At 48.3% G+C, this 9522-nt stretch overlaps 2 non-coding genes across 2 annotated transcripts; both read left to right on the top strand.

Annotated features, from left to right (window-relative positions):
• Positions 1-1724: 1724 nt before the first annotated feature.
• Trnas-cga (transfer RNA serine (anticodon CGA)) lies at positions 1725-1799 on the top strand. Its single transcript has one exon. It is a non-coding gene; the product is annotated as a tRNA-Ser (tRNA).
• Positions 1800-2026: 227 nt separating this feature from the next.
• On the top strand, positions 2027-2101 carry Trnas-cga (transfer RNA serine (anticodon CGA)). Its single transcript has one exon. It is a non-coding gene; the product is annotated as a tRNA-Ser (tRNA).
• Positions 2102-9522: the final 7421 nt, after the last annotated feature.

Raw genomic sequence — 9522 nt, 5'->3', positions numbered from 1 at the left:
GCTACACATTTACGATGTTTCAGCATGGGTCGATGGATAAGAACTGCTTGTGTTGTTGATCTGCAACTGTAATCATTTCATGTATTCCATACGCACTGTCGCAACAATTAATCTTGAGTGAATTAGAAACCTCTGAAAGGATGTACAATTTTTTTCCTTGCAGTATAATATGGTATATTGGACTCCCGAATGAAATCAGCATGCTTTAAAAAAAAAGTTATGCACTACTTATTGACTGCCCCCTCGTAAAATACGGCTGAGCACCACAGGCCGCACGAACACTTGATGTGGAACACATGTGGCCAGCGGACCACCGGTCTGGAGAGGCTTCACTCCAGTGTGCCGGCGTGGCCCCTTTGTAACTTTCAGAGGATGTGTCCGCCGTTCACCAGTCAACGGACAGACAGCACAGACAGCACGCCAGAGTCCGGCCAGTGCGTCGGGGAAGAGACGGGTGCGTTGAGCAGGGGGGTGGGGGGGGGGGGGGGGAGGGGGAGACGAGCGACCTGGCCGCACCTGGGAATCAAACGCAGCGCGCCACGCGAGGCAGGGCAACAAAAGCGCCGCCAGATAAGCCGCAGCCCAATTAGTGAAATTTGTGCCGACGATGAAAGACCGGCCAGGGCAGCGCGAGGATGGGATGGACTGTCAATAGCGAGAGGCGGCGCCGGCAGATTACGTCTCTGAAAGGCCGACCGCCTTTGTCTGCAGGAGTCTGCGCGAGTTTTCATTCGCATCTCGCGCAGATCAACCAGCGGGCCATCAACAAGTACACTCCGCCGGGTAAAAATCATGTTTACCGTCACGCTTTGATATTTGAAATATATTCAGCATTCATCAACATTTGCGCGGTAGCGGTACCGTATCACGACATCAGAGGTGCAGATCTGTATTCACGCAGGAGATGAAATCCGCTTGTTAAAGAGACTGGAATGCTAAATGGGTGAGCGCCGGTATGTGTTGGTACACGCGGTTCTCCCAAACGGTCAATGCTTCCCATTGCGATTTGGCGTTCGCTGTGTATGAGAGACGTTTCAGTGGCGGGGACTTGTCGCCAGTTTTCTCTCACAGCGACACCACTAGAGCTGTAAAACTACCGTAGGCCATCGTAGACAGGGGTAAATAGGCTACGGTAATTTTCCTTATACCTTCGGTCACCTAAGGTCATACCCGCGTTGCCTGTACGTTAGGTGTTTTGCATACCTGTTGGGCATTACCTCATAGCGATCGGTTATTTTATTTATTTGATCAGTGTCTTACTAGATTAACCTAAAAACTGGAAGCGGTGAACTGTCTAGAAAAAAATGGTTCAAATGGCTCTGAGCACTATGGGACTTAACATATGAGGTCATCAGTCCCCTAGAACATAGAATTACTTAAACCTAACTAACCTAAGGACATCACATACATTCATACCCGAGACAGGATTCGAACCTGCGACAGTAGCGGTCACGCAGTTCCAGACTGAAGCGCCTAAAACCGCTCGGCCACCACGGCCGGCAACCGTCTAGAAACTGTGTGATGATATATAAATGGAAAGGTTATTTACAGAACATTTTTGACATTTCGTAAGTATCCTATTGTCTGTTATTTGAAAGTATCGTAGACAGGGGTAAGAAGGCTACGGTAATTTTCCTTAAACCTTTGGTCACCTAAGGTCGTACCCGCGTTGCCTGTACGTTAGTACTGGCAGAAGTAAAGCAGTGAGTATCGGGCGTAAGTCGTGCTTCGGTAGCTCAGTTGGTAGAGCAATTGCCCGCGAAAGGCAAAGGTCCCGAGTTCGAGTCTCGGTCGGGCACACAGTTTTAATCTGCCAGGAAGTTTCATATCAGCGCACACTCCGCTGCAGAGTGAAAATATCATTCTGGAAACATCCCCCAGGATGTGGCTAAGCCATGTCTCCGCAATATCCTTTCTTTCAGGAGTGCTAGTTCTGCAAGTTTCGCAGCAGAGCTTCTGTAAAGTTTGGAAGGTAGGAGACGAGGTACTGGCAGAAGTAAAGCTGTGAGTACCGGCCGTGGGTCGTGCTTCGATAGCTCAGTTGGTAGAGCACTTGCCCGCGAAAGGCAAAGGTCCCGAGTTCGAGTCTCGGTCGGGAACACAGTTTTAATCTGCCAGGAAGTTTCATATCAGCGCACACTCCGCTGCAGAGTGAAAATATCATTCTGGAAACATCCCCCAGGCTGTGGCTAAGCCATGTCTCCGCAATATCCTTTCTTTCAGGAGTGCTAGTTCTGAAAGTTTCGCAGGAGAGCTTCTGTAAAGTTTGGAAGGTAGGAGACGAGGTACTGGCAGAAGTGAAGCTCTGAGTACCGGGCGTGAGTCGTGCTCCGGTAGCTCAGATGGTAGAGCACTTGCTGATATGAAATGCTCTACCAACTGAGCTACCGAAGCACGACTCACGTCCGCTACTCACAGCTTTACTTCTGCCAGTATCCGTCTCCTACCTTCCAAACTTTACAGAAGCTCTTCTGCGAACCTTGCAGAACTAGCACTCCTGAAAGAAAGGATACTGCGGAGACATGGCTTAGCCACAGCCTGCGGGATGTTTCCAGAATGAGATTTTTCACTCTGCAGCGGAGTGTGCGCTGATATGAAACTAGTAAAGCTGTGAGTACCGGACGTGAGTCGTGCTTCGGTAGCTCAGTTGGTCGGCAGTCTGCGTTCGGCAGGGCAGCAGTGCGCACCGCGCTCGGCCGTCCACGCCGCTGCGCCCGCGGAGTGTTTTGTTTACATCGTCGTCACAGCGATTCTCAGTCGAACAACCTCTAATGGCCAACTCTTACAGGAAGAACACTCTTAAGTTCACCTTCTCAAATGAATACGCACGACCCAAAGCACTGGCCGTCGAACGCTTCCTACGCGAAGACGTGAAGATCCCCCGTGACGAACTCATCGGCATACACCTATCGATCATTAGCAACGTCGTTTATGTTAAGATGACTTCTGACGCTGCCTGCAATGAGATTATTCAAAGGACGCGACATGGACTAAAATTTCGGCACTCCGACGGAAACGTCGGGCCTGTGGATGTCGACCATGCAGGACTTGGCCTTCGGACGATCCGTGTATTCGAACTGCCTTTCGAGGTGAATGAAGATGAAGTCATCGTGGTGCTAAGCCTGTTCGGAAAAGTCCAGAGCCACGTAGCCGAGACATGGGCACTGTTTACGACGTATCCGGTGCTTAATGGTGTGAGACAAGTCCGAATCGATCTCAAACGGCACGTTCCATCGTACATTTCTATCGGCGGCTGCCGTGCGGTGGTCATTTACGACGGACAACATCGAACGTGTTCCGGTTGTGGCAAAGAAGGCCACGTCCGTAATGAATGCCTGCAACGCCGCATCACACAACTAAGGCCCGACGATACGAACACCGACAGAACCACGACCACCCTTCCAGTCACCTATGCGGCGACACTGCACGTCCAGCCCACACAAGACGCCGTTCATGAGCGTCTCTCTGGTCCGATACACCCGGAGGCGTCCCAGCACCTTGACACCGATGATGCCGCCCGTGAACATGTTCAAAAGCCGGACACACCCACGCTAGAAATCACAAGGATGCCAGTGAGGGTGTTCTGGAGAATGACGACCGCATCATAGCACCCGCGTCTTTTGTACCCGAACGACGTGAATCTCTTCCTTCCTCAGACACCGAAACTCATTGCCGAAAGCAGTCGTTGCCCAAACGACGAAAAAAACGCCGCAGAATCAACCATTGAGCCCCCTCCGCAGGACGAAGAGATGGCACATCACTCTGACGGAGAACACGATAACACTTTCTCCTCTGCCACGGAGACGCGTCATCCAAAAGACGGTGAACCGTCCAACAGAGAGCGTGCGCAAGCCCCGCGCCCTGAAGCCATGGAACATAGCACGCCTGTTGTCACCGACGCAACTGAGCCGACTCGGCCGGCGCTGCCACCTCTCGCCGATGTCAAACCTGTCGGACATTTTTCATGGGCGGATGACACGGATTTCCCACCTCCATCTGATGCGGAAATGAGATCTGTTTCTCCGTTAGACAAACACTAAAATGGGGGAAGTTTCTACGGCGACTCCTGCGACTTCTATGGACTTCCAGCATCCACCACAACAATCTTCACCAGCTACGACCCTATCGGCAGCACGAATCTCCCATCAGGCGTACCGAATAGCTACTATCAATACTAATAATATCGGCTCCCACGCTAAACTTCAACTGCTCCGTGACACGCTAAAAGCAGCGGACATCGACATCGCCCTGTTACAAGAACTGAGGACAGCAACTTGGGTGTTATGGATATGAGACGTACGACGCCCCTGCAGCTATGGAACACACAGGCGCAGCCACCCTCCTCCGAGAAGGGATTGCAGTTTCCGATGTCGCATACCTCCCAACAGCGCGAGGGGTGGCCATCACAGTTGACGGACTAAAAATCATTAATCTCTACGCCCCATCGGACACTGATAAACGGAGGGATCGCTCCCAGTTCTACGCAGAAGATGTCACACCTTTATTCCTCGGCCGATACGATCATCTCATCGTAGGTGGAGATTTCAACTGTGTTCTCGAGCGCACAGACCAATACCCCCATTTCACCACATGTCCGGAACTTCGCTTCCTCGTCCGCCGCCTTCGTCTCCTCGACACTTGGCGAGTGGTACACGGCGACCGCCCGGGGTATACACACATTACGAGCCACTCCGCCAGCCGACTTGACAGAATATACATCTCTAACGCTCTAAAATCACTTCTCCTCGACGCGGAACGTTGGCCGTCTGCCTTCTCGGATCATGACATCTACATCTGTACCATGAACCTACGTCGACAATCTATATGGCGCAGTGCAGGACCTTGGAAACTCAATGTAGCACTACTGCGGGACCCTGAATGACGACAACAGGTCACCGACACGTGGCACACCTGTGTTCAACGAATTACGCGTTACGAGACCACACTGCAGTGGTGGTTGCTGTGCGCCAAACCGGCCATCCGACGCACATTGACACACTATGGCAGAGCCAAAGCCAGGTGGAATCACCATACAACTGATTTCTAGTATAGCGCTCTACGTGAACTCATGGATCAGTCTCCATCCCCGGATCGTCTAAAAGAAGCTCAACGCATTAAGGCAAAGATTTTAACCTTGACCAGATGCCGTCTAGAGGGAGCTATTGAACGAGCACGCATCCAAGATAGGATTAACCGTGAAGAACCTTCTATGCACCATATTATTCAAAATGTTCGTCGACGCCGACAGGCTTTAATGACAACTTTAGACTTACCTCATGGACGCCGGCTGACTTCGCAAGCTACCATTACGGATGCATTCACAACGCACTATAGACTTTTATATCAAGAGGTACCTGCCGGTGCAGAAGCCATTGCTGAGGTTACCCAGGAGACACTTGGTACTCTAAACGCAGCAGCTGCAACCCTCCTGACTTCTGAAGTGACCAACGACGACGTCCAAGGCGCTGTGGCTAAAGGGTCTCTGAATCGATCTCCCGGCCCGGATGGTTTACCTCTCGAATTTTACAGAACCTTCCAAGATTTGATGATGTCACGATGGAGGGACATGTACTGGGAACTTTTGTCCGGCGCGGCGAACCCGCCACCAATGTTCATGGAAGGCTTACTTGTACCAGTCCCAAAACCCGCAGGAGGAACACGACTCGACAGTTATCGGCCGATCACGTTACTCAATTCCGACTTCAAGATTTTCGCACCCCTTCTAGCAGTGCGACTCAAACATGTCTTACGAGACATTGTTGCCCACGAACAAACGTCTTTAGGCGGCGATCGTAATATACAGACAGCCCTCAGTGAATATCGAGATGTGATCGCTGTGGCAACACATTCGAGGCTGCCAGGCGCTTTAATCTCCATCGACTTCAAACAAGCGTTTGTCCGCATCAATCATGCGTTCCTGAACGCAGTGATGAACCGAATGGCAATTCCCCCGACGTTCACGCAAGTGGTTATGCGGCTCCTTCGTGGAGCAACGTCCAGACTTCTCGTCAACGGCAGACTTACAGAACCTATACGGATTGAACGCTCAGTACGGTAGGGTTGCCCCTTGTCGACGGTGCTTTATGCCATTGCGATGGAACCACTCATTTGCGGATTACGGCGACGTTTGACAGGTATTCCACTCCGGGATCATATGTTCCGCTGCCGAGCTTACGCGGACGACTTGGCCCTCGTCGTACGTTCAGCGGCCGACGTACAAGCTGCGATGCAGTGGATTACCCGTTACAGTGAAGGGGCAGGGAGCGCTATAAACGTGGAAAAATCATGCGCCATGAAGATCGGCCGCGGCCTTCCCGCAGACAGCGTCGTCCCATTTCAACTGGTGGACACTCTTCGCTGTCTCGGGTTGGTGTACACGCGAGACATTCGCTGCACCTCGGCGATCAATTATCGGGCGCTGCTGCAACGCATCCGGGCCAACATACAAAATCACATTCTACGCCCGCTGAATATGTTCCAGAGAGCCACCTTCGTCAGTAACCATCTGGCAGCCCGGATACCCCATATAGTGCAGATTCTGCCCATCACTGCGACAATAGCTGCCAGATTACTGGCGGCTTTCGGCTATTTCATTTGTTCTGGACACATATTCAAAGTCCAGTATGAAGCTCTCACCTTACCGAAGCGGGATGGTGGCCTCGACCTGGTTAATGTGAGAGCCAGGACTACGGCACTTTACACCAATACTGTGCTCCGGTTATGGAAAAGCCAAAATGTTAGTTTTACTGGAATGTTGACCACCGAGCTCGCACCTGTTTCGAGACGCCCACCGACGTCTTTGGCACACATCCCGCCTCCGATGTCGCATATCGGCCGTTTCTTTTTGGAGTACAGCTACATATGCACCGAGCTCCCCAGGACCAGGAAGACGACCACCCGCGACATCTACCGCCTTCTCAGAAAGTCTCCACCACGCAGCCCCTCCGAAACACGTCACTCCCAGGTTTCATGGCCTACAGTTTGGAAAACGATCCACCAACCATATCACACCACTGACGCCATCTCTATGTGGTACCTTCTCGTCAACGGCAAGTATACTACATGACATAAACTGCATCGTATCGCACTGGTGGACTCGCCCCTGTGCCTCAAGTGCAATGTCGAAGATACAGATTTACATCGTTTTGAGTGTGGGCCAGCAGCAGCTGTCTGGACCCTCGTACAGAAGATTGTGGCTTTCTACCTCCGAGTACCACCACATCATGTTTCTCCTACTATGATGATATATCCTGACACGGCCTACTTTCCACCGGCTCAGTGGCACGCCATCACATGGATCAGTGGCATGGCTGTCAACTACCTCTTCCGGGACGACATCGTCGAACCGGCGGACTTCTGGACACGCCTCCAAGTACATCACCATACCCTTCGCCGACATCGACACTATAGGGCCACTTTCACGAACTATTTACAGAGTATTTTCACCAACCTGCCTCAAAGCTGGAATCTCAACGAACATTGCCAGCCAAGACTGGACGATCCCACGTTCCCCTTCAATGGTCAATGATAGAATGCATTTTGTTCTGATGGCGCGCCAAAGTGGAGCATGGCGCGGAAAGTATTCCTATTTTATTTCACTTCTCTTTTCTCCTCCTCTTCTAAGTTTTTTTCTCCTTATACATGTTTATCCCTTTCACACATAGCTCTCTATCTGCAGCCTATTTGTTTTTCTTCCTCCTGTGCTCCCCCAAAACAAAAACAAAAAAAGACAAAAAAAGAGTTTTCTGCTGATGGTGAGACTGTATACTCCTTTATGTTAACAAAAACAAAAGAATAAAAATAGAAGGCCTTTGCGGAAATATAGCTACCTTTTATGTTTTCCATTTTCAAAGGGTATTGTGTTATTTTATGAAGAAAGTCGTCTCTTATTTTCATGCACAAGAGGTTTTTATAAATTTTCTTATAAAAATAAAAAAAAGTTGGTTAGAGCGTCGTGATAATAACGCGAAGGTCGTAAAAAAAAAAATGGTAGAGCACTTGCACGCGAAAGGCAAAGGTCCCGAGTTCGAGTCTCGGTAGGACACACAGTTTTAATCTGCCAGGAAGTTTCGGTTTCTTTATTTATTTCATCAGTGTCTTACTAGATTACCTAAAAAACTGGAAGCTATGAACCGTCTAGAAACTGTGTGAGGATATATAAATGGAAAGATAACTTCATAACATTTTTGCATTTCGTAATTATCCTCTTGTCTTTTATTTAAAAGTATCTACAGCTGTTGAGCTTTAATTCTGGTTGCATTCAGTAATCGTTGATTTGTAACGTGAAGCAGGGGGGATATTGTAGAGAGAATATAGAAAAGAATACAGGTTTATCATATAGCAACACACAACAAAACCTAAACAAAAAGTTAAAATAGAAATGCAGCATAACAAAAATATATCAAATATCGATTAAATATCTGATCGTAATTATATAATACATATTTTTCTTATTGATAAAAAGCTTCCACATTTATCAATAATAACAGGAAACTCTTGGCTTTGATAATAATGAATAAGATATATTGAGTACAAAAAGGGCAATAATCGTATATATTTGTGCTTGTAAACTGTACTTGCATCAAAAGAAGCTACTTCAGTTACATGAAAGCGCAGAAGGTACGCGATTAACTAATTTTTCTTACATATAAAATGCAAATTATATTCCTTAAGGACATAAAATACACAGTGGACTGACAGTGAATGATGTGTGTTTCTTAATATGCGTAAAACAAACAAAAAGAAAGAGAGAGAGGGAAGTTCTCGGCTTGCAATTTCACTCCTAAACACTCATTTTTGTTTCTTTCATTACCAATTTTACCAGTACTCTAGATAATGCTACCATTTACTACGCCATTTACATAGTGTACCAATACTACCGAATCGTAGTTTCGGTAAAGCGCAGTTTTCCATAGGACCTATTATTTGCTGCAGCGTAACTTTTGTTTTTCCGTAAGATACTATAAAAATTGAGAGCGTTTCTTCAACTTCTCCAGGACTATATTTGACAGGTCAGTCAATTGGTATACAACACTTTCTTGCTGCCCAACGCGTACAACACACTTCTCGTTCTTGTTCTTCATCTTCTTCTTGAGACGTTTTGCTAATACAGATCATTTACAGAACCTCTCGTAAACTTTTGTTTTCTTCAACAGTCTATCATCCAACTTCTCATCCCATGGCAGTTCTCTTCAGTTCTTACCACCCTTCAACTGATCTCTCCATCTAGTTCATGGCCTTCCGTTTGTTCTTGCTCCAAATTCTAAGGCTCTTCTTGGAAGTCTTTCTTGTCGCATTCCTATAATACAGCCAAACCATTTAAGCCCGTTTCTCTCGAGATTTTCGTTTAGGGAATTGCTTTGAAGGGTCTTTCATATTGTCCCTCCTCACCTTCCCCAGGTTCCCTCGTGGAAAGCGCAATTCTGTCGCCTATGTTCTTCTCACATCATTCTTTGTCCAGGTCGAACATTCTGATTCATAGGTCTGTTAATAAGTCTTGTGTACCGTGATCGTTTTTTTTAG

The sequence above is a fragment of the Schistocerca gregaria genome, chromosome 8 (assembly GCF_023897955.1).
Source record: "Schistocerca gregaria isolate iqSchGreg1 chromosome 8, iqSchGreg1.2, whole genome shotgun sequence".
Lineage (NCBI taxonomy): Eukaryota > Metazoa > Arthropoda > Insecta > Orthoptera > Acrididae > Schistocerca > Schistocerca gregaria.
The sequence above is the reverse complement of the archived record's forward strand: the minus strand, read 5'-3'. Positions and strand labels throughout refer to the sequence as shown.